Here is a 26,980-nt window from a genome sequence, read left to right as displayed (position 1 = left end):
CACTTAATGCAAAACAAAATACCCTACACTATGGTGTTGTGTACTATGGTCACTTTCAAAACCAAGCAAAAACAAATTTACTCAGCATAAACTTAGTTATACCACATAAATGTCAGTTCAACTCTGTACATTGGTGAGGCCTGAGAAATAATATAAATTAGAAAGTTTTTAAGCTGTCGTGTTTATTACATTCTCCATTGTGGAATGGGTAGAGAGAAAGGAAAGTAAGCTGAAAATGCTAAATATTTTGATTGATGTTTATTGTTCACATATATTTTATGTCACAAAGTATTTTAAATTTTATTAAACCAGCTGTAGGAGTGGAGGATAAATGCTTTCTGCTTTACAAGGAGGATTTTCTGATATAGGAACCCACAAATAACTGATGGGCAGTTGAGCATACTCAAGATCCATTTTCACAGCCTCTGTCAGGAGTTTCAGATTCATATCTTCAATAGTTTCCTCGTATTCTGATTTGAATTGGGTTTGACTAGAGGTCAGGAAGTAGGAAAGATATCTTACAGAAAGGTCTCTCTTCACAACCATAAATACTATCCAAGGGAAGCTGGGACAAAATTGTATTTCTCTGCTATTGCTACAATTTACAATTTTATTCCCTAACCCTTTCCCCTCCCGCAAAACACACACACTTGAATCATTTACTCTAGTATGCAGGAGACTGTGTCAGCCTCCAGGCCACTCCTGACCTCTTACCCTAATGTTCTCACTCTTTTCCTCCACTGCAATCAAGGAAACCACTTCCTCAGAGTTTTTGCTTAATTCTTTAATTCCAAGTCCTTTTTGTTTTTTTCTTTTTTTTTTTCTTTTCATTGTTGGTATTCCCTCTATGAATTGTCTGGCACTTTGTGGCTTAAAACTCTCTCAAATCTGAGCTCACCTCCAATCTTAAGTTTCCTGAAGCACAAAGAGAACAGCCCTCATGCTTGGTCAATGTGGAGCAACAAAGTAAAGGTACAGTCTCAGCTGTCTCTCTTTTAGTTATGTGGCTCTAGGCAAGTCACTCAACCTCTGGGGAATTTGGTCAGTCAACAGTAATTTTACAAAAACATTTACAATTTATAACTTTTATAATTTTATAATTATTGTAATAAACTTACAATAATTTTACAATCACTATTTCTAATATTTGTTACTGCATAACAAATTGTTGACACTTTTCTCAAAAATTCTGATTTCCCTTGGCTTTGATATTTCCCCCAGTGGATTTTTGTGTCCTTTGAGTTGCAAGAACTATGACTAATTTTCTTTGAATGGTTAATACCTCCTGTCTGGCAATTGCTTTATATTTCAATAATATTTGCTGAATGAGAAAATGAAGAAATTAAATAAAAGTAAATAATATGTGTGACAACAGTGTTCCAACATTAAACATGCTATATAAATGTGAGCTGTTATTTTTTCAGTCATTCATTCAACTAACAATTCTGGGGTGCTTGCCCTGTGTCAGGCACTGTGCTCGGCAGACAGGAGAAGTCTCTTGTCCATAGCAGCAATTCTTAACATGGCAGAGTTTATTACTGAGTACTCACAGAAGAGCTACTGTAACTGGGTAGTGAAACATGACTGGAGAGTGAAACATCTGAATAGTCCTAAGAAAGAATAACACTTTGACTTTATGAGAGCGCTGATGATTAGTAATGCAAACAACATTCTAAATCTAATATTTAATTAATAAAGAGCATTTTACCCAAATATGTCGCTCTCCTTTTCCTGTCTTTTTTTTTTTTTTTTTTTTTTTTTTTACTTTGCAGTGGATAAATTCACATTTTAATATTTTATTTTCTTTAAGGAATCAGATCAAATCAAAATACATACCAAATACGTATTGGGCCCTTAATTTGTGCATATCATCACTTTTTTCAAACAAGAGAAGAATTTAGCCTTTTGAAACTTCTTCAGTGATAGTCAGTGGGCAAATAGTTCTTTCTATTAAAAACATTGACACTAAAAAATACTGAAAAGGGCTAGTTACACAATTTAATTCCCCAAAATGTGTTAAAATTGTACTAAATACTGGGTCCATTTCTGAAGGCCGTACCAAACTGATTTACATATCACTGCTGCCTTCAAGGAGCTTAACTTTAGTAAAAGAGGTAAGACATGCATTCAAATATCCAGATATAATTGTGGAAAACATATATCATAAGGAAGGAGTTAATTTATGCACTGTCAAATATTCAGAGAGAAATTGCCGTTATTGTAAATGGATCATAATGACAGCCTCACAAGGTGTTAAAATTGCCTATAGAGCCTTGAAATAATTAACGAAGTGTCTCCAGTGGAAAAATCAGTCATTTCCTAGTTATTACCCAAGCCTTTACTATTCTGATTGCATGCATAATCTCAGAGGCTTTTGTGTAGTAACAGTAATTCATCTTGTACTTTATGTAGTCTTTTCAGTAACCATTGTTTGTATCTCTAAATACAGTCCACACAGACTCAGCTTTTCAATGCAATATTAATGTGGCATGTGCATAGAAATGTTCTCATTTACCTGTCTTTGCTGCTCTTATTCTAGTACTTTAAAAGCAGTTTGCAGCGAGACATTTGTTCCTCTTATCATGTGAGATGGGCTTATAGCTCACATATAGTGGAGGCATAATAGCTAAACAGTTATTATTTTAGCCTGGAGGATCATAGATCTGCCCCCTGGGATTTATGCAGTAGTTTCAAAGCCCAAGTTAAGTGAAATGTGTATTGTCAGACTTGCTTTACTATTCCTTCAAATGAAAGTTTAATCAACTTGACATTTACTGTAAGTAGTGTCTTGGTGACAGCATTTATGCAGCATACAGCAATCTCTATCCAAAAGTAAATATGAAAATATGGAATGAAGAAGGGAGGTTTGAGTGTCTAATTAAGACTCCAAGTCTATAAACAGTCTTTCAAGGGCTGAGACATAGCTGAAGCCATATCATGATTTAGAGGCCATCCTTTTTCCTCCACAGAGTTTTCAGGTTTTATGAGGGGGAAAAAAGGGTAAAGAGGTCAAATAAGTTTGGGAAACACCTCTGTCAAACATAGGAAAAAATTATTAAGAACTTCTGAGAATATTTAGTAGGCTAATGCATAATTTTAATTTCCTTAAAAGAGATATATTGTGCACTTTCCAGAACTTTTATGATCACAGAAACTTTTTTTTTTTTTTTTTTTTTACAGGAAACAGCTTTTGAGACAAATGTTCCACGGAAGGTGTTTTAGTGCCAAAGATTTTTGCTTCTTCCCTGGGGGTTGTTTTACCTTGTCATTTTCACAATGGAGTCTATTTTTCTTTAGTTTTCTTCTCTACCTCATTAGAGCTTCTTGAAGTTTCTTCAAAACTTTATTTTAAAAAGCTTCTATTTCAGAAGTTAACAGGTAAAATTCAAGTAAATATCTATTTTATAGAGTTTTTGATATACCAACATAGATCTGTTAAAAAGATTTATATGATTTTGGTTATACTGTGTTTATGAGACTTGATTTATCATGCAATACATTGTTTATAGTTCATGAAAGTGCAATTATTTGAACTAATGATTTCACTTACATGAAGTACCTAGAGTACTCATAAAACTCAGAGGCAGAAAGTAGAATGGCAGTTGCCAGGGACTGAGGGGGCATGAGGAATGGGGAGGGGTTGTTTAACGACTATAGAGTTCCAGTTTTGCAAGATGAGAAATTTCTGGAGATAATTAGTTGCTCAACAATGCAACTATGCTTAACACTAACGAGCCATATACTTAAAAATGGTTGAGATGGTAAATTTTATGTTATGTGTATAGTACCACAATTTAAAAATTATGTGATTTTCAATATAGTACTTTATTAAACCTCATTAAATGTAAAGACAAAAATTGAATTATTTGAATATTTGAAATTATTTATCTCTTTATAAAAAAAGAAAACTGGACTGGTAGAGAAAAAAAAAAATCTCTACCAGAGATTTTTGACTAGAATGGAAATCTAAAACTTTTGAAACAGTCTCCTCAATTAAGGCAGCAACTAACAATGCAAATATTTGGTATTCTGGTAAAACTTCAAAATTTTATGGATTTTAAAATAAAAGATACTTTAAAATTTCAAGTTGTTTCCTCAAATATACATATAGAGATTCTTATTAATCATATTTGTATCCATATTAATTGTATATTTCTAAATTAACTTCTGTTACCGTGCATTTAGATATTTATCCCTAAATTTTAACTTTTGGTGCTCCAAACTGCTATTACAATTACTAATATGATTTCCTATCTAAGTGATTTTTGGCTAGATTTCTGGAAACATTTGCCATCATTTAGGAAAACTATGTACTCTACAATGAGGAAAATACGTTTCTATACTCCTTTCTTCTCTAGCTGTGTTCTAGAGAACCATTTGGCTTCTTTGTTCCATTTGGGTGGTATTTAGTAAAGTTATAATTCCCTCAAGAATTTAAGGGCATGTGGAAAGTAAATACAAACCCCACACAGAACTTAATAATCACGTGTAGCAGTATTAGAAAAACACAATATATACAGCAGCAAAAACTCCTCTCATACCAAGAGTGTTTGCTGCCTGCTCCCCTTTTATGTAGCACTGGGCAGGTGCTCCAAGGAAATAGATATAGGGTTTTCAATTAATGAATGACAACGGAAACTTTAATATTCCTGCCACACAGTCAAATCTGTGCTGTATGAAATAAAACTGTATTCATTGTGTACAAGTAGAGTGGTAAATGCACACAGTGAGATGATAATTGAAGAGGGAGTTAGAAGAACTCTAGGTGAAGAGAATTGCAGGTGTACTTGCCATTTGTCTTTCTTCAAGTCCCAGAATAGAGTTTTAGTAACTATCTGTATTATTAAGGAGGGAAGCCTGTGGAACTGTTACAGGGTCAACATTTCAGGAGCAAGATGAGACTTGGAGGCAGGGTTGGTAAAGAAAATGCGACTAGAACAACAGAAAGGCATAATTTACAGGAACTGAAATTATCCCTGAAGAGAAAAATATCATCTCTTCATGATCAGAATGAAAATGTCTCTCATGAGCCCCGAGGTACTAGAAATTTCCATAGTACCAAAAAGTATGAGTGATCAATGTTGAGATGTGACCAAATTCACACTTGGTTACATAGGCCTGGAGGACAAGAGACTTAAGGTTGGTGAGGAGGCTGCAGGAGAGAAATAGGGAAACAGGATGCCCTATGAGTTCCCACCTATTGTCCACCCCTGAATCTTCAGAATATCTACCTGGAAAGAGAGCCCCATGGGAATGAGAATTGTGCCTGTGAAGAAGGGGAGAAGGACCCTTCGTTTTAGCCTTATGTCCAAAAGTGTTAAAAATGCAGAAAATAATCATACAGAGACTTCATCAGAATAATGCAAAGATGCAGTTCATGAAGAAGTCAGGAAAAGGAGAGCTTCCCCACATACAGCATAGGATACGACAAGGTAATCATTGTGAGAGCTTTTGGAGAGGTCTTAAAGCTGTCAGTGATATAGGAGACGGGTAGTGAAGTGCTGGGTAGAGAAGAGTGGGGTCCCTGTCGAGGGCTCCACCCTCAGGCCTGTGCCCACAGACCCAAATGAGGACAGGCATTTCTGTTTTCACACTGAAAAAGTTGCCTTTTGGTCTGCCACGCCCCCCATCCTGTGCCCATAAAAACCCCGGACCGTAGCAGGCACACACACAAGCAGCTGGATGTTGAGAGGAGCAGAGAAGCAGAAGAAGACACCAACAGACACCAGCAGACACTGGCAGGCCACTGACAGCAGGATGACCTGAAATTCAGTCAGGGGTTATCAGAGGAGAGTCTGGCCACTTCCCATTCCATTCCCCTTCTGGCTCACTGAGAGCTACCTCCACCACTCAATAAAACCTTGCACCCAACCCATCCTTCAAGCCCATGTGGGATCCAATTTTTCTGGTACACTAGGGCAAGAACCTGGTATACGGAAAGCCCTCTGTCCTCAGGATAAGGCAAAGCGTCTGATTGAGCTGATTAACACAAGCCACCTGCAGATGGCAAAGCTGAAAGAGCACACTATAACACACGCCCACCGGGGCTTTGGGAGCTGTAAACAACTCGACCCTAGATGCTGCCATGTGTTCGTAACCCAAAAACACTCTCCACGACCAGCCTGTCTTCGTGTTCCCCCTAGGGGTTTCAGCAGTGGGGTAGGGAAGAAGCGAGCCACACCCGTGTCACGTGCCCTGTGAGGGGGATAAGGGAATTCCTCCCATTTCATCAGCATCTCATCATTCATTGCTTTTATCCCCCACCCCCTACTTCATATAGTATTTAGTGCAAAATTCTAAAATAAACAGGGTATATGATTCTTCAATTCTGGGTCAAAGAAAAATGAGAAAGCTAAGGAGATTGTATCCTAATCACATATACAGTCTTTAGAGTGAGAGCAGCTGGAGAGAAGGGAGGGAATCCACCACATGCCTGAAACCTGGAGGGCATAGGAAAGCCTACTTGGGATGGAGCAGTGGGCTAGGGGTTTTACCCAAAAGAGATCCCACATAGACCCTCACTATTGAAGCGACTGATTCAAACTTATATATTTATTATTTTTCAGATGAACTGCTACAATGATACTATAACAGAATCATTTCCACTAGAAGCCCAGATGTATTAATACAATTTATTAAGCAAAGCTGTAAAATGAAAGAGGAAGTAGTTTTTTTAAAGCTCGCTTGTAAAGCAAAAACCACAGGAAATCCTAAATCTAGTTACTAAATCATTTGGTCTTTTTTCTCTAACAGTAAATCATTTGAACTAAGAGTTGTGCCTGAAGAAGTTTTTAAAATTCCCTGTTTAAGTCTAAGAAACACCCCTAAATGTGTCATCTGAACTCATCATTTCACAGAACCCAACCTGGATTCTTTTCGCTCGTGCACACTTGATTTCCTATCAGTAGTGACCCAAGGTTAAATGGCATGATTATTTTCTTCAGTTCATAGAGTTAAAGTTTATTCTGCCTCGTAGCTTCCTGCTGAGGTATCTTTTTACATTAGTTCCCATATTGTGTGATTTGAAGGCTCTGCCTCCATGGACAGTTCCAGAACACATCGTGCTGCTTCCTGCAGCAGTTCATGCACAAACTCCCAACTGCTTGAAAGTGGCTCCCAAACCTTTCCATGCATAAAAATCACCTGGATCTTGTTAAAAATACTGACTCCTGATTTTACATGTTGAAATCAATTTTCCCAATGGTTCAATTGCAGATGATTCTCAGATCCTGCTTTGACAAACACTGTTTTATTTTTTCCTGTCCTGTCTCTTTAATGAAGTTTTTCCAAATCCTGTGCAAAATACGGATTTCTTCCTCTGTCTATCTAGAGTGGGATATTGACCTCTGATTTAGCCCTGGATAGTTTATCTTTTTGTATTATTGCTGATTTCATGTGTTATATCTCAGTTGTGAAATATACCGAACACTACCGGGAAGAATCCCATGTCTTAAGTGATTGTACAGTAATATATAATAAGCTTTAAGTAATACTGGTATGGAGTATCCATGGAACAGAGAGCCTTTAATAGTGAAAGAATGGGCCGGGCGCGGTGGCTCACGCCTGTAATCCCAGCGATTTGGAAGGCCAAGGTGGGCGGATCACGAGGTCAGGAGATCGAGACCATCCTGGCTAATAAGGTGAAACCCCGTCTCTACTAAAAATACAAAAAATTAGCAGGGCGTGGTGGCGGGTGCCTATAGTCCTAGCTACTCGGGAGGCTGAGGCAGGAGAATGGCGTGAACCTGGGAGGCGGAGCTTGCAGTGAGCAGAGATCTTGCCACTGCACTCCAGCCTGGGCGACACAGTGAGACTCCGTCTCAAAAAAAAAAAAAAAAAAAAAAAAATAGTGAAAGAATGGAGTAATTTATATCCTTGGAGATAAATGGACAAAGAGGACCTGGGAGAAAGCAGAGGCATTAGATAAAGGATGTATTGGGACATGCACAATGTTGCAGCCCAATCCTTTGGTGCCACTATAGACATAAAAACATGAGGCAATCCGCACACAACGTGGGGCACCACAGAGCCAGGGAGACCCATGGACAGGCTCTGTCTTTCCTTGCTTTCCTATGTTTCTTGGGTGTGTCTTTTCTAAACTTTAGCATACCCAACTAGAAAATAAAATTGTATTATGTGTTGTCGAAGATCCCTTCTGATGCCACAGAGTTTAGAAATTTTTTTGTATCTGGGGAAGATACCAACTATATTGGAAACATTGGTGTTATACAAATGAAGAATTTTCTGGTTGTGAAGTTGTCACTGTCTTTGTTCTCAGTTTTCTTTTTTTAATTTCAAATTATTTTCTCATTTAAAAAATCTTTACACATATTTTCTCCACTGTTTTACATCCCTTATACATTAGAGGCAAGGCTATTTGATATTATATGTGATTATTCTGATTCTATATGTAATTATATTGAGGCTTTTTAGCACACTGCTATTCATTTCTGCCACTTCTATGGGAAATGTCTTCTTGGAAGATTTTTGCATCTGAGAACCTCCTTGAGATATTCTATTTTATTATCCTGTCTTCCTTTTGCTAATATCATCTGTAAAATCTTTATCCACTTCATCTCACAATTTATTTTTCCTTTCCATTGCTCTGTAAAATGGGCATTTCACAATACAACTACATTATACAAGTCCCAGGCTTCTGCTAGACCTAAAAGAATATGTGTGGTTTTATAAGTAAGGTTTTTAGAGGTTGATTTCTATTATTTATAGCTGACATATAGGTGTTATTTAAGTACCTTTAGTTTTACAATAGAAATGATAATAGGGAATTAGATTTTTTCAAATATCCCATAAAATTTCTACTAGAAGTATTTAAAATTATATCACTTTTCTATCTTTTGTAGCATAATACATTTCAAATATTTAGTTTATTTAAATTTTGTTTAATGCTAAACATTATCACTTTTTATTATCTAGGTAAAATGACAAAAGTTAAGAAAAAATTAAAAGGAAAATATTAGTAATAATTCTCTTAATTTACTATAAAACTTTTCATTCATGAATGTTGAATTAATCATAGCATAATGCCATTTTGTAATTCTTTTTGCTTGCTGATATATCATAAAAAGTATCATGTAATCATTATAATTTTTAATGGTTGCATAATGTTTCATTGAGTTAGTGTGACAAATTTTCCATCATTTTGCATGTTTAGGCTTGTATTCTATTTCTTTATTATTTTTTGGTACTGCTATGATTCATGCAAATAGTCTTTTTCTACTTTCAGATTATTTCCTTACAAATAGGATAACTAAGTTAAAAGATAGAAACGTTTTGTGGGTTCTGAGGAAAATTATTATTATATTGCTTTCTAAAATGTATTATTTCACTTTTCGTTGTCACTCTCAGTATAAATGCATTAGTGAAACACAGCTTTATCCTAAGCAGCAAGTATAGCAAGTGTCATTCACTTTTTAAAACATTGTGGTACAACATATACAACATAAAATTTACCCTTTTAACAATTTTTAAATTGTTGGCATTGAGTACATTCATAATATTGTGCAACCATCCCTACCATCCACTTCCAGAGCTTTTCCATCACCCCAAACAGAAACACTGTATCTATTAAATCATGTCTCCTCATTTTCCCCTTCTCAACCCCTGGTAACCTCTATTCTATTTTCTGTCTCTATGAAACCTATTGTAGGTACTTCATGTAAGTGGAATCATACCATATTTGTCTTTCTGTGACTGGTTTATTTCACCTAGCAATATGGTTTTAAGATTCATCCATGTCGTAGCATATATCAGAATTTCATTCCTTTTTAAGGCTGAGTAAAACCCCATTGTATGTATTTACATTCTGTTTATCCATTCATTGATCCATGATTATTTGGGTTCTTTTCCACCTTTTGGTTATCATGAATAATGCAGCTATGAACGTTGGTATATGAGTATTTGAGTCCCTACTTTTCAATCTTTGGGGTATATGTGGAGAAGTGGAATCATTGGATCATATGGCAATTCTGTTTAACTTTTGAAGAGTGTTATTCTTTCATGGTCAATAAAAAGTTCTTTGATTTTTTGCTTATTTGTTTTCTACTTTTCATGTTTGCTTTGTTTTGGCATAGCTTTTACTTTTTAAAATCTCAACATTTTCCTTATCTATATTAATTTATATTGCATCTTCTATAATTATCAGTTCATGTCCTCTGTCCATTTATTGATTACCTTTTTTTCTGAATGTTTTTCTAAAAATTTGAATGAGACCTATCATGGACATCTCCTTCTTTTGCCTACTCAGAGTCCTTTCTCTTTTATACATGGATTTTCCTTTGGGAATTATCCCTCTTCTGCTGCAGAATACACAGCATCAGACATGTGCCCACTCCCTGGCCAATTAAACACTCCCTGGTGCTTGAATCCTGAAAATAATGAAACAAAAATAGAAAAGGATGAAAGCCACATCAAGATGCCCATAGCTTTCTGAAAGTCTGCTCAGCCATTAGAGTTTCTCATGTTTACATGAAATTTCCCTTGGTTCTCATTCATACCAAGAACTGATATTTTTGTCTTTAGTTTTACAAGGTGCATCACATAATTTAATTCAAAAAATTCTTCTTTTTTAAAAATAAATCATCTAGAGTTGATTTCTATTGTTGATAATTAGATTTGATAGAATAGTTACCTATATCATATAATTGATCCTTAGTCAAATTTATATAATATTTTTTCCCAGTTTGTGGACTTCTTTTTAATTTTGTTTTTTCACTTTTTAGAAATGTTTAATTTGTAGAATTAAATCTCTAAGTTTTTATGTGACTTTTTAACTCAATTCCTTCAAAGCTAAAAATTAGCTTCCCTCCACCAGTCTAATAATTAATTTCTTCACTTTTTATTTTGACTACATCTAAATTATTCCAATTTATACCCAATTTTTCATTATTCCTAAATATATATATTTTTAATGCTTACTAGTGGCAAGTGACTTTAGATTGATTAATATGTTTTTATGTAGCTCCAGCTCTCCAGGTCTCTTAACCTGTTTGATTTCATGCTATAACAGATAGTTCTCACTTGTTGAGGAATCCATTCCAAAGCTCCTAAGGGTAATGATGTTCTATATATACTATATTTTAGGAAAGAAGGAAATGGTAGAAGCATATGCATAGCTATTCTTTGTTGCTCTTCCTAGTCTCAGTTCTTCTTCTTTTTTTCTTATCAGTGGAGCAAGGATGACAATTCTATAGGCGGCAGGAGAGGCTCTGGATTGTAATCCAGTGGGGAAGCAAAGGCATGGGCTGGGAAGAAAGCCCATCAGAAGCCAGGGTGAAACGGGGAAATGTAGAACATGGGAGAGTTAACTAAGTGAAAATGATATAAAAGTATTGGAGGCTCACTCTTGGCCTCATGCAAAAGGGACTAACCTGAGCACTTAAAACAGAGATGCAAAAATAATATCAAGAATGTAAGACTCTTATTACATAAAAATTTCAATACAGAAGCTAAATATCTACAGTAGGTACTGATGGTGGTGGTGGTCCATCTGGAGCAGCTGCTGCAGAGACACCTGCTGCAGCAGAGAGGGCATAGCAATGGCTGTGTGCTTTGTGGAGCTGGCGGGGGCAGGATCAGGAGGGAGGCCTGCCCCGTACCGAGTTGGCAGGGCGGGAGCCCCATACTCCTAGGTACAGCTTTAGCTGCCTAGCCATGGCTCCAGGCCCCCGCATTCCTGGGGCTCTCAGGGACTGGGAAGCCCCATGCCCCTGCAAGTTTGAAAGTGCCCTGCTCCCTGGTCTCTCCCAACTCCTGGTGCCTGCTTGGGATGGAGCAAAGTTGTGGCCAACCTCAGGCACTGTCACAACTTGGCCAGCTGTGCCCACACTCAGGGTGGTGTTGACACACCAACCCCCTGCCATCTTGGCCCCTCTGGACTTTGGGTGCTGAGGAGTGTGGGAGAGGAGTAAGGAGTGGGGAGGGCGGCTGAGGGCACCTCTTGGCATGGACATCCTGCATGCTGGAGATGGCATGTTAAAGGACATCTTGTGTGCTGGAGATGGCATGTTGAAGCCCCAGCATGGAGGCTGGTCTGCCAGTTCTGGGCAAAGTCCATGGCCAGGAGTGAGATCTTCTTTGATGACCACTCAGCCAATTGGACAGTGCTTTTTCCAGGCCTGCTTATGGCTGCCCATGGACCAATCAGCACACACTGCCTCCATTCTGAGCACATAAAAACTCCAGACTCAGCCAGACTCACACTCATTGGGATGACCTGCCTGCAGAAAGGAACTACCCACTATGAGTCTACTCTCTGCTGAAAGCTGGACACTCATCAGGATGATCTTCCTGCAGAAAACAGCTATCCACTCCAGGTGGATAGCTCTCCACCAAGAGCTGAATACTCACCAGGATGATCTGCCTGAGGAAAAGAGCTACCCTCTACGGGCCTCCTCTCCACTGAGAGCTGGACACTCATCAGGATGATCAGCTTGCAGAAAGGAGCTACCAACTTTGAGTCTCCTGAGAGCTATTCCATCACTCAGTGGAGCTCCTCTCTGCTGTGCTCCCCCTCCAGCTGTCCAGGTACCACATTCTTCCTGGAGGCAGGACAAGAACTTTGGACCTGTTGAATGGGACTGAAAGAGCTAACACAAACAGGGCAGAAACACACCCCGCATTCACCATGTTGCAGGCATTGAGATGAAGAGAACGAGAGAAGAGCTACAGTTCTTTGGGGAGCCCACACCTAGGGGCTCCCCAAGCGAGGGCTGTGACACCCTCTTTAGGGGTCTGCAGTTCCTGGTGTCTTCAAGCTTCCGGACACAAACTCATTTCCCTTGCCCAGATGTGTACCCACATCAGAAGCTGCTTGCCTTACATCTGATCTAGCCACAGTCTTTCACAGAGCTGGCCCCCTGAGCTGGTGCCTGTGCTGACACCTGGAGCTGCCTGCCCTGTCACAGCAGTCGGCATGCCTGGCTGTGAGCAGTGGCCCATGCTCACTCGCTCACACACCCTTTGCTTCTCCATGCCTGGCTCGGCCTTGGAAGGTGTAGGATCCAGGCCAGTAGCACAAACTGAACTCAGCCTGCCAGGCCAGGTGGGTGGAACGAGCCCAGCGGGTCCAAACTCAGGCAAAGGTGCCACTGGCCACAGAGGTTTCTGGCTGGAAAAGCCACACTTAAGGATCCTGTGACAGTACCAGCAGAGTTGCTCTGATTGTAACCTAGCCCATCTGATTCTTCTTAATCTGCTATGATTCCTATGATACTCTGGGAACTCTAGGGTTCTACAGGACAAGATTTGAAAACCACTGGTTTAAAAAATAAGAGACGTCATACATCATCATAATTTGTGTCCTGGAGAAAATGGCTGACAGTAGCTTAAATAACACCTCTCTTTGAGGGAGTTTTAGTTGAAATAGGGATCAAAGTAACTGAACCTCAGTAGAAAATTTTCATAAATCAGAGTGAGTGGGAGAATTGATAGTGAGGGAGGTGGCAGCCACAGAACCAATTCAATTGCTCTAAAATCATGTTATTCATCCTGTCACCTACTCCCTGGATGAAGTGATGGCCACAGACAATTTATTGTGAGTCATTGTAATTAGAAGACACTTGATACTTTTTGAGGAGCACACTGTTCACACAAATTAATCCTAATCCTACCAAATAGGCCACTTTATGAATATACCTAGTAATAAATAGTCATTTGAAATGACTCCCAAGAAAGGCTAGTAGAGAAGACTAAAATTCAAATACAATGATGGCAAATTAGAAAAAAGAATTTAAGATTTTTCTCCGAGTCAATCAAACCAGGCTAACATATTTAAAGGGAAAATGGCAAGTGGTGATTATTTAGTGCCTGAGAGCCTGAGGGAGGGTTTTGTTTGTACTCTCAACCAAAGAACTGAATGTTCCAAAATGTCACTGAAGAACAAAATGTCATATGGTGGAATTGATGGCTAATAAAATTAGAGCAAGAAACTATTGAAGAAACTATTACTTTGTGCCACATATAGCCAACTTGTGAAACCCACTGCCACAGGAGGTTATGGAGTTGAACACCATAGATGGATTTAAAATTGAATGAATAACTTTATGACTAATAAATGCAGTGCCAGTTCTTCATGCTAAGATAAAGGGGTAGTCAAAGTACATGTTTCAGAGCACAGGCCAAGTGCTGCAGGGGTTAGAAGTAGGGACGTTTCCCTTGTAAACACTGATATATAATTAGCCATTCAGAACACAAGAAACATTTCTACCTCTCTGCCAGAACTAGATACTGCCCCCTGCAGAAGTAGGGGTCCAGGAGAGGGGCTGCTGTGGGAGTTAAGTGTGGAAGGATCCTCAGTAAGGGGCCTGTGCTGAGCTTGCACAGCCATGAGCTACCAACAAGCAAGCAAAAAAAAAGTTGAGAGTGTTCTCCTGCCACCCTCAGTTACCTCCTCCACCACCTCAAACATTTTCATGCTGAGCTTGCATCCTCCTGACTAATATCAACGTTGAGCCACCACCTTCTTCATCAGCTGAGTATCCTGGTGGCCCCATTCTGCCCTCCTTTCTTCAGCAAAATATGTCTCTATTTCTGAGTGTCTGCTCATAGTTCCCATGCATTCTCCCATCTTGATAATCTGGACTGGATCATGAAGAAACATGAAGATCCTTGAACACTTTTCTTGGTGCAGGTGTTCACAGTTCAACAGCTTTGAGGGTCAAAGTAGGTAATGTAAATGTATGCAGAAGCCCAAGTATGAGAACATTTAACTTTCAGAAATAGAATCACACAGTCTTTATTTTTACTAAATTAGAACTAAATTAGAAGTGCATGGCATAATGTAAGCAGATATGATATTTGGGATTATATATTAAATTCAAAATAAAAAGATTAACTGAAAATTTTCAACTCCAATTCTTCTGATTTATAATTAGAAAACTAATATCTTTTTTCTATATAACATGTACTGGACTTTGAATTTCTCTTTAAAATAGACATACAGAATTTGTCCTTGAATCCCTTAAATGAGAAAATATTTTGTTTTATTTTAGCTCATAACGGCGAACACATGTTTTCAATATACGTAGTTTGCTTTTATGTTTAGAGTAACCACTTTCAAGACATTGAAGAAATCAATCATATTTTGCTATCAGTATCATATTATAATGCTACTTGGTTTATTTGATAACTTCATTCATTCATTCTATCAGTATTAATTGGAAAAACAAAGTGAAAAACATTTGTTTATTTTTAAAAAGTTTGCAGTTAGAGAACTTTCTTTGGAATTAGGTCTTCAACTCTGCAACTGGGGAATTCCTGTACTTTCCAATTCTGAAAACTGAGTCTGGTTTAAAAAGTGTGGTAGATTATTTCTTGCCAAAGAAACAATTCTTTCTAAAAAGAAAATAATCAAAACATAAATTTTAAAAAAATTATAATCTCCCTTGCATTAAAAAAAAAACTAATAATTACTTTTCATGGTAGCATTACTTATTTGATTTGCTTCTAAAATAGAACACTATTGAAATTTCTGTTGTTTCTCTCAGCTCATTAAGTTCTCATCATGCATTATCTTTCTGTAGTTTGTTCATAATGATGACTTCAGTTGCATCCTTTTGACAAAGACATACTTTGCGTATTAAACATGTAAGAGTTGTCTCCAATTGTTTTCCTTGTAGAAATCTTTCACCTGCTTGGTTAAATTTATTCTTAGGTATTTTTTAAGTTACTGTAAATGAAGAGTGCCTTCTTGATTTCTCTGTCAGCTATTACATTATTGATAAACAGAAACACTACTGATTTTTGTATACTTATTTAGTTTCTTTGAAAACAACTTTGCTCTCTCCTACTTTTCTTGAATTATACTGTCTTTGCAGTCTCTTTGTCATTTTCCACTTTTGCTACAGACATGGAGTCACAGAATACAGAAAAATAACAGCACAACTATGATAAAAGTGGAAACTGATACGATCATTGTCACGCTCATAAGATGTGACTCTAGTAAATTGGAGAGAACATGCCATTCTAAAGAGAATGGCAATTACACAGTTCCAGCCAATTGCCACCTTGTAAGACTGAGGCCCAGTGTTGTGAGAACATCTGGATGATTCCAGAGAGTTAAAATACCCAGAATTTCTCCCAAGTTTTAAATGTAACCAACTAATTGAAATATTTTTTATTGATACAAAATATTTGTGTATTTTTATGGGGCACATGTGACATTTTCTTACATGCACAGAATGTATAACAATCAAGTCAGGGCATTTAGAGAATCCATCACCTCAAGTAGTTATCATTTCTACATGTTGGGAACATTTCAAATTCTCTCTTCTAGCTATTTTGAAACATATGATACATTATTAACTATAGTCATCCTACTCTGATAATAAATATTCATTCTGTCTAACTGTTTCTATCCTTAACCAGCCTCTCCTCATGCGCTTCCCACACACTCTTCTCAGCCTCTGGTAGCTATCATTCTACTCTTTACCTCTATAAGATCAACTTTTTTAGCTCCAGTATATGAATGAGAATATGCAATCTTTGTCTTACTGTGCCTGGCTTATTTCACTTAACATAGTGATCCCTAGTTCTGTCCACATTGCTGCAAATTATAGAATTTCATCCTTTTTCTAGTCAAATAGTACTCCAGTGTGGGTATATACCACATTTTCTGTATTCATTATCTCATGTTAGACACTTAGGTTGATTCCATATCTTTGCTATTGTGAATTATACTGCAGTAAACATGAGGGTACAGATATCTCTTTGATATACTGATTTCCTTTCCTTTAGATAAATACCCAGTAATGGGATTGCTGGATTGTATGGTAGTTCTATTTTTAGTTTTTAAAGAAATTCCTATACTATATTTCATAGTGGTTGTACTAATTTACATTCCCACCAACAGTGTATAAAAGTTCTTTTTTCCCTCTACATCTTCATCAGCATCTGTTATTTTTTGTCTTTTTAATACTAATAGCCATTCAAACTAGGGTAAGATTAGATTAGTAATATTGAACTTTTTAATATACCTGTTGACATATATGTATGTCATACATCTATGAAGACATATATGTATGTCTTCTTTTGAGAAATATCTTTTCATGTATTTTGTCCACTTTTTAATGGGATTACATGCTTTCTTGCTGTTGAGTTGTTTTAGTTTGTTTTCTTTTTTGGGTATTAGTTCCTTGTCAGATGAATAGTTTGCAAATATTTGCTCCCATTCAACAGGTTGTCTTGTCACTCTGGTTATGATTTCTTTTGTTGTGCAGAATCATTTTAGTGTATTATAGTCCCATCTGTCTACCTTAGGTTTTGTTTCCTGTGCTTTTGAGATCTTAGTCACAAAATCTTTGCATAGACCAATATCTTGAAGTATTGTTTTCTCCTAGTAATATTTTATTTTCAGGTGTTATGTTTAGGCCTTTAATACATTTTGAGTTGATTTTTTTATATGGTGAGAGATAGAGGTCTAGTTCATTCTTTTGCTTATGGGTATCCAGTTTTCCCAGCACTATTTATTGAAGAGGATGTCCTTTCTCCAGGGTATGTTCTTGGCACCTTTGTTGAAAATAGTTGGCTGTAAATACCTGGATTTGTTTCTGGGTTCTGTATGCTGTTCCATTGGTCTATGTGTCTGTTTTTAATACCAATACCATGCTAATTTGGTTACTATAGCCTTGTAACATATTTTGAAGTCAGTTAGTGTGACACCTCCAGGTTTGTTCTCTTTGTTCATAATTGCATTGGCTACTCGGGGTCTTTTTTGGTTCCATACAAATTTTAGGATTTTTTTTTCTTTCTGTGAAAAACGACATTGGTATTTTGATAAGAATTGTGTTGAATATGTAGATTGCCTTCAGTAGTATGGTCATTTTAATAATAATTCTTCCAATTCAAGAGCACGGGATGTCTTTCCATTTGTTTGTGTCATCTTCAATTTCTTTTCTCTTCTTTTCTTTAGAGACAGGGTCTCACTGTGTCATTCAGGCTCCAGTGCAGTGGTGTGATCATAGCTCATTGTAACCTCAAACTCCTGGGCTCAAGCAATTCTCCTGCCTTAACCTCCCAAGTGGCTAGGTCTATATAGACATGTGTCACCATACCCAACATTTTTTTTTTTTTTTTTTTTTTTTTTTTTAGAGAGAGAGAGGCTTTTGCTATGTTTTCTAGGCTGGTCTTGAACTCCTGGACTCAAGAGATCCTCCCACCTCAGCCTCCCAAAGTGTTGGGATTACATGCATGAGCAATCACACTCAGCTGTCTTCAATTCCTTTCATCAGTGTTTTGTTGTTTTCCTTGCAGAGATCTTTTACCCCCTTGGTTAAATTTATTTTTAGGTATTTTTAAACTATTGCAAATGAGATTGCCTTCTTGGTCTCTTTTTAGCTATTTCATTATTGATAAATAAAAATGCTACTGATTTTTGTATATTTATTTTGTTTCCTGCAAATTTATTTGATTTGCTTATCAAGTCTAAGAGTTTTTTGGTGGAGTCTTCAGATTTTTCTAAGTAAAAGATCATGTCATCTGCAAAAAGAAACAGTTCGACTTCTTCTTTTCCAATTTGGATACCTTTTATTTCTTCTCTTGCCTGATTGCTCTGGTGAGGACTTCCAGTATATAAATATAAAACTCACTGGTAGAGGAAACACACAAACAAGGAAGAGAAAGGACTCATGTTACCACTGCAGAAAGCCACCAAACTATGATGACAAGCAATAAAAGAGAAAGAAAGAAACTAAGGACATACAAAACAACAATGAACAAAACTACAGGAATAAGCCTTCACTTACCAATAATAACCTTGAATGTAAACAGATTAAATTATCCACTTATAAAATATAGACTGGCTGAATGGGTCCAAAAACATATGATCCAATTGTATGCTATCTACAAGATAGATACTCGTAAAGACACACATATATAGACACATCCCATCCATAAAGACACATATAGACTGAAAGCAAAGGAATTAAAAAAAAATTTCCACACAAATGGAAACCAAAAGTGGGCAGGAGTTGCTATGCTTATATCACATAACAGAAACTTTATGTCAAAACAGTAAAAAAGAGACAAGGACGGTAGTGAGATAATGATAAAGGGGTAGATTCAGCAAGAGAGTATAACGATTCTAAATACATATGCACCCAACACTGAAGCACCCGGATGTATAAAGCAAACATTATCCAAAGGGAGAGGTAGACTTCAATGCAATAATAGTTGGGGACTTCAACCTCCATCAACACTAGACAGATATTCTACACAGAAAGTTAACAAATAAACATTGAATCTAAAGTGAACTTAAATTTCACTTTAGATCAAATAGACCTAACAGACACCTACAGAACATTTTATTCAACAACTACAGAATATACATTCTTCTTCTTGGCACATGAAACATTCTCCAGGTCATATGTTTGATCGCAAGATGAGTCCAACAATTTTTTTTAAAGATCAAATTTATACCAACTATCTTCTCAGACTACAGTGAATTAAAACTGGAAATTAATTTAAAAAAGGAACTTTGGAAACTGCAAATACACAGAAATTAGACAACATTCTCCTGAACCACCACTGGGTCAAGAAAAAAAAATTAAGAAGAATTTTTTTAAATTTTAGATTTTTTTTATTTCTCCAAATTTGTTATGTATCAGGAGTGACTGAAATAAAAAATATAATTGAGTCCCGTCATCATCACCATCATCATCATGGAAATGGCTTTAAGAGAAAACTGGTCAGATGAATATTATTGCTTCTCATTTTCAACGAATAAATAGTTGCCACTGATAAATTGACGGCCAGGAGTCTGTCAAGAATGCTCAACATATGTTATATAATACAACACACCCGTTCACGGCGGGGGGAAATCCTAGGAAATAACTTATGTGTGGTTCTTGATTTAATCATACAAGACAAGCACGAAAGCACCACCCATGCCTCTGAGAACACTGGACCATGCACCCTTGAGAAAAGCTTTGCCTCCTTCATCAGGAGCAACCTTCTTTAGTAGTCAAGCATGTCTGTGTACATGAAGTCAGTTCCTTTGCGCCCTGACTGCATCATCATGTGGGGGCAAACGGTGTCAAATGGATAGGAAGCCAACCCACCAAGGGCAGTGGCAGTCTGTGCGATCATCCAGCTGAGGACAATGTGAGTGTTCTTGGGATCCGGAAGCATTCCGTTTCTAGTGTCATAGATACCGAAGTAGGCAGCTCAGTAGATGGTAATACCCTGCACAGACACGTTAAAGCCTTGGTACAGGCCCTTAATCCCATTAGATTTGCATATCTTAACCAGGCAGTCACCAAGGCCTCGGAATTCCCTTTTGCTCCAGCTTCACCCACATCGGCTGCTAGACGGGTAGGGGCAAAATCAAGAGGGTACACAAAACACAAGGATGTGGCCCCAGCGGCACCGCCTGATGCTAGATTCCCTGCAAAGTAGTGTCAAAACTGGGTCCTCTTGTCCACCCCACCCAGGAAGATCTGCTTGTGTTTATCTTTGAAGGTCAAGTTGAGAGCCTGGATGTGGAAGTATCTGATGACATTGGCCAGGTTACTGCGCCAGAAGGACAGGACTCCCCTGCTCCTTGGGAATATGGACCACACAGTCTATAATGCCCTTGTATTACTTACCTGTGGTGATCTGTTTGCTGGCATGCTGCAGCAACAGCTTGACCTGGTCGATGGGTGCTATCGCCGTCTTGAAGATGGCTGCGACCACTCCACCTGCCAGGAAGTCCATGGCGAAGGACACAGTGGCATCTGTCACGTTGAAAGAAAAGAGGAGGCAGGCTGCTGCGGGACGGGACTGGGTGGGCAACCGGCTTTGACTCCGGGGCTGCGAGAGAAGAAAATTTTAAAAAATTGAAACGAATAAAAATGGAAACACAACAAGCCCAAACCTGTATGTTAAAAGGGAAGTTTATAGAAACAAACACCTACATCAAAAAAGTAGAAAGATTTCAAACAATCTAATGAAACACTTTAGGAACTAGGAAAGCAAGAACAAGCCAAACCCAAAATTAGTGGAATAAAAGAAATAATAAAGATCAGAGAAGAATTAAACAAAATATAGATGAAATAAACAATATAAAGGTCCAATGAAACAAAAAGTTGGTTGTTCAAAAAGAGAAATAAAACTGATAAACCACTAGCTAGACTAATAAGAAAAGAGAAGACCCAAATTTTAAAAATCAGAATGAAAAGGAGATACTAAAACTGATTCCACAGAAATACAAAAGATCATCAGAGATCTTTGACATGAACATATCATATGAACAACTATACGCTAACAAACTGGAAAATCTAGAGGAAATGAATAAATTCCTGGATATATGCAACCTACTAAGATGGAATCTGGAAGAAAGAGAAAACCTGAACATACTAATAAGTAATGAGATTAAATCAGTAGTAAAAAGTCTTCCACGACAACAAAAAAGCCCCAGGACCAAATGACTTCACTGCTGAATTCTACCAAATGTATGAAGAAAAATTAACACCAATTTCCCCCAAAGTATTCCAAAAATTTCAAGAGGATGGAATTCTCCCTAACTCATTCTATGAGGCTAGCATTACCTTGCTACCAAAACCAGACAAGGACACAATGACAAAAGAAAACTATAAACCAATATCCCTGATGAACATAGATGCAAATATCACCAACAGAATACTAGCAAACTGAATTCAGTAACATATCAAAAAGATAATACACCACAATCAAGTGAAATTTATCCCAAGGATATAAGGATGATTTAACACATGCAAATCAGTAAACATGAAACATCACTGGGACAGACTAAAGGATAAAAACAATATGATCATCTCAATAGACACAGAAAGAGCATTTGTTAGAATTCAGTGTCTCTTCATGATATAAAAAAAAAACCCTCAACAAACTAGGCATAGAAGGAATATACCTCAGCATAATAAAGGTCATATATGATAAACCCACAGCTAACACCTTACTGAATGGGGAAAAGTCGAAAGCCTTTCCTCTAAGAACTGGCACAAGACAAAGCTGCCCCTTTTCACCCCATTCCTATCCAGCTGATCCTGGCCAAGCTGGGTTCCTTCAAAATTTTAAAAATACAATACATATCACTACACACCTGCTATAATGGCTATAATTCAAAAGACAAATAAGTTTTGGTAAGGATGTGGAGAAACTAGAACCCTGATAACATTGCTTGTAGGAATAGAAAATAGTACAGTCACTTTGGAAAACAACTTGGCAGTTTCTTAAAAAGTGAAACTTAACACACAATTCAACAATTCTACTCTTAGGAATTTACCCAAGAGAAAGAAAACATACATCCGCACAAAGACATTTAGATAAAAGTTCATGACAGTATTATTCATAATAGCCCCAAACTGAAAAAAACTCAACTGTCTATCAATTGGTGAATTAATAAACAAAATGTAGAATATTCATATAATGGAACATTACTCAGCCATAAAAAGAATTACATTCTAATATATGCCATAGAATGAATGATCTGCGAGTCATTATGCTCATTGAGAGAAGCCAAATTCAAAAGAGTATATATTGTATGTCTCCATTTATATGAAATGTCCAGAATGGACAAACCTATTAAAACAGAAAATTAGATAAGTAGTTACTTATTACCTCAGAGGGTGGGGAAACTTAAGGAAAATGGGAAATAACTGCTAATGCATAAGCAATTTCTTTTGGGGATGATAAATATGCTCTAAAATGGATTGTGGAGATTGCTGCGTAACTCTCTGAACATACTGAAAGCCATTCAACTGTATATTGCAAATAGATCAACACTATGGTACATGAATCATATCTCAATAAAGCTGTTTTTATTCAAAAATGAAAAATGCAGTAGAAAATGGGAAGCTAAGCTTTAGGACAGCTAACAAGAAGAAACAGAACAGAATGGGAAGAGGGTCAGGAGTGAGACAAGGAAGCTGAGAATTATATGTTGGAGTCTGGTGAGCAGACGGAAGGTCTGGAGTTGGTGGGGTGAATGACTGAGGGGTTCATTCCTGACTCTACCCAGAGCTGAGTGCTTAATGAATATTAGAAGATAATGCTCGATAGCATCATTAGGGGGCAGAAGAACAGCGTCAATACCTGCAACCAGCTGTGACTAACCAGTACCTGCCTGGGTTTTCTGGATTTATATGATCACATAGAGAGAGGGAGGGATCCCTAATGATCAGGCCCATTAATTGTCCCATTATTGATGAGAGTGGGATCTCAGTGTGGATTAAATTTGATCCAGATAAATACTGCAAGAAAACTGCCTGAAGTGGGCATGATGATTATCTCATTGATATTCATTCTCTTTCTTCTCCATTGTGTAGTGACCCTGAAGTTTGGGGAGACTGATCTTCAAGGACATGCCTTGAATAGTATCAGTTACTCAAAGTAAACCCATCTCCTTTGCCACAGTACAGAACTACATCCCATAAAATGTTCTGCTTTTTGCTATAATGGTTCTTGAAAAGTCATATCATTTTCAGACAATTCATTGTTTTCTATGTAAGGCTTTTCCTTTTTACCCCAAAACACACTAAATGAAAAATAGAAGTAGTAGGAATAATAAATAATTAAAATAATAAATATTATTTTTGACATTGACATATTCAATTTACTCAGACATGTTCAATTTACTCAACACAACATTTTCTAGTCAGACAATTTCATATGAATCTAATTTGAATTTTGAGCAATGTCTAGAAAAACACAAAAAATTGACTTTGCTTATGCATGCCAAATAAAAGGGATAAAAGATTTGCAGCTTCCACAATGCTTAGTATGTTGTGAACCTATACTATTTCCACATGTTTCAAAGCTTTCATTTTCTTAGCTTTGATTTTATCCCAAAAGTAATTTTGCATGCTGTGATTTTTCAGTGTAGTTTAAGAGCAAGATCACCAAAGTCCCAAAAGGTTTAACAAGAGATGAAGAAAACGGCACAAAAATAAGACAAAGAATAAATCAGTAAACCCTTAGAATATTCTATTTTAAGCCAAACTTGAATTTTTGTTTTCAAATTACTGGATTTTTAAAAATTGTGTAAACTTATTTGAACTGTTATATAAAATTATCAAGTACCTTGATTTGGGACTAAATGCATCACAATTTTTCTTTTAAAATGAAAAAATATTTTTTGCACTTAGCAACAGAGGTTTCAGGAAGGAATTAGATATTAAACAAGGAATATGTTTTAAGCAATTCAGGAGTAAGTTAATCAAAGCATGACATTTCTCTTATAGGATTTGGTTCAGTGGTTGCCCATTGGGAACCATATGAGTCAGAAAATTCATATGATGGTTAGAGAAGGGTTCCTTCTCTTCATAATTGTGGACTTAAAGTATCCAGTTCTGTGGGTACTGGTACCATTTTGTGACCATGTCAGGGAGATAGATTGCTTTGGATTGAGGCCTACATGACAGGCAGAATGAAGAGGCAGAAAGAATCTATGGCTTTGAGGATGTGATTTAGCTGCCAAATTAAACTAAACAGAAAAATCATATTTCTTGAGTTTCCAGTTATGTCTCTGCTGCTTACAGTTTGTTACAGCAAACTGATCTGGGTGTTTTTTTAATACATTTCAACCAAAAGTGTCATAAAATGGGTTTTTAGTTTCCAAAAGTATGGCAGAATACATGTGCAGAGAAATCCTTCCAGGAGTAAGAAAAATAATATTAAGCAAATACTTAAATTTTTTTTTTTTTTGGAACATTGCTGAACTGGAAGTAAAGAAATGGAACTAGAGGAAACAAACAATGAGACAATATGATTCCATGAGGATTAGCTGAGCCCTAGAGCTTGCATTATCCTTGAGAATATCTGCCAATTATTATAGCCTGAAGTCTGGGTTTTAATTGGCAAACGTTTGAAGAACAGAAGCCAAACCAGGTGCCAGAGTAGAGTAGAGAAAGTAGGATCAGAGATACCTGCATGAAACCAGGACCACTCACAGTGTGACACTCACAGTGGGTAAACAAGAGACGAATGTGACCCACAGCAGGGAAGATATTCCTTCTCTTTGCATGGAGCAGAAATAAAGAAAATAAGTCCCCCCTGAGAGGTCTTAACCACAAGCCATATTCCCATCATTTTGCCACTGAAATTGATATTGCCTAAAAAAATTTAAACTAGATATTGAGTTTGAAAGTTGGTAATGCCGCAGGTACTATTGTTATGAAGAAATGTATTTTATTTGCAGGCCTCAAATAAAATATTATGAACTCACAATAAAAATGATTAATACACATGCAAAGAAGCCACCATGAATAAAAAATTTAGCATAAATAACAATTCTAGAAGCATCTGTACATTAATAAAAATAAAACCCTTCAAAACTTTTGGAACATAGCCAGTAGTCTTTATAGGGAAACTTAAAGCCTAAAATTCTTGTATTAGGAAAAAAATCAAAACATGATTACCTAAGCAATTATCTTAAGATGTTAGAAAAAGAAGAGCAAAAGTCAGTCATTCTTCACTTCACTCGATGATGATACATGCTGAGAAATGCATTGCTAGGCAATTTTGTCATTGTGCAACCATCATAGGGTGTACTTACATAAGCCTGGATGATAAAGCACACACACACCTAGGCTATATGGAATAGCCTATTGCTCAGAGGCTACAACCTGTACAGCATGTTACTGTACTCAATGTTGTAGGCAATCATACTGCAATGGTATTTGTATATCTATACGTATCTAAATACAGAAAAGACACAGTAAAAATACTGTATAAAAGATTTCATTTATTTTTTCTTTTTATTATTATTATTATTTTTATTATATTTTATATTTTAGGGTACACATGCATAATGTGCAGGTTTGTTACATATGTATACACGTGCCATGTTGGTGTGCTGCACCCATTAACTCGTCATTTACATTAGGTGTATCTCCTAATGCTATCCCTCCCCCCTCCCCCCAACCCCACAACAGGCCCCAGTGTGTGATGTTCCCCTTCCTGTGTCCAAGTGTTCTCATTGTTCAATTACTACCTATGAGTGAGAACCTGCAGTGTTTGGTTTTCTGTTGTTGCGATAGTTTGCTGAGAATGATGGTTTCCAGCTAAATCCATGTCCCTGCAAAGGACATGAACTCAACTTTTTTATGGCTGCATAGTATTCCATGGTGTATATGTGTCACATTTTCTTAATCCAGTCTGTCATTGATGGACATTTGGGTTGGTTCCAAGCCTTTGCTATTGTGAATAGTGCCACAATAAACATACGTGTGCATGTGTCTTTAGAGCAGCATGATTTACAATCCTTTGGGCATATACCCAGTAATGGGATGGTTGGGTAATTTACAGATTCAATGCCATCCCCATCAAGCTACCAATGACTGTCTTCATAGAATTGGAAAAAACTACTTTAAAGTTCATATGGAACCAAAAAAGAGCCCGCATTGCCAAGACAATCCTAAGCCAAAAGAACAAAGCTGGAGGCATCAGGCTACCTGACTTCAAACTATACTACAAGGCTACTGTATAAAAGATTTTAAAATGCTACACTTGTTTAGGGCACTTACCATGAATAGAGCTTGCAGGACTGGAAGTTTCTCTGGATGAGTCAATGAGTGAGTGGTGAATGAATGTGAAGGCCTAGGACATTACTGTATACCACTTTATAAACACAGTATACTTAGGCTACACTAAATTTATTTTTAAATATTTTTCTTCAATAATAAATGAATCTTAGCTTACTGTAACTTTTTTACTTTATCAATTTTTAAATTATTTTTAACCTTTTTACTCTTTTGTAGTAACAATTAGCTTAAAACACAAACACATTGCACAGTTGTACAAACATATTTTTCTTCATATTTTTATTCTATAAGCTTTTTTCTGTTCACAATTTTTTTGGTTTACTTTTGTAACTTTTTTGTTAAATAAGACACAAACATTCACATTAGCCTAGCCTATACAGGGTCAAAATGATCAATATCACTGTCTTACACCTCTATATCTTGTCCCATCGGAAGGTCTTCAGGGCAATAACATGCATGACAGG

The 26,980-nt window shown here is 36.9% G+C and overlaps 1 protein-coding gene and 1 pseudogene across 19 annotated transcripts in view; one reads left to right on the top strand and one right to left on the bottom strand.

Annotated features, from left to right (window-relative positions):
- The window catches only part of HMGN3 (high mobility group nucleosomal binding domain 3), a 1,231,743-nt gene that overhangs the window by 1,050,098 nt on the left and 154,665 nt on the right, over nt 1-26,980 (top strand). The gene's annotated exons all lie outside the window — the stretch shown is intronic.
- LOC126953903 (ADP/ATP translocase 2-like) overlaps nt 9,023-26,980 on the bottom strand; it is a 141,596-nt pseudogene continuing 123,638 nt past the window's right edge.

This window comes from Macaca thibetana, chromosome 4, assembly GCF_024542745.1.
Source record: "Macaca thibetana thibetana isolate TM-01 chromosome 4, ASM2454274v1, whole genome shotgun sequence".
Lineage (NCBI taxonomy): Eukaryota > Metazoa > Chordata > Mammalia > Primates > Cercopithecidae > Macaca > Macaca thibetana.
This window is presented reverse-complemented; position numbering and strand designations above follow the sequence as displayed.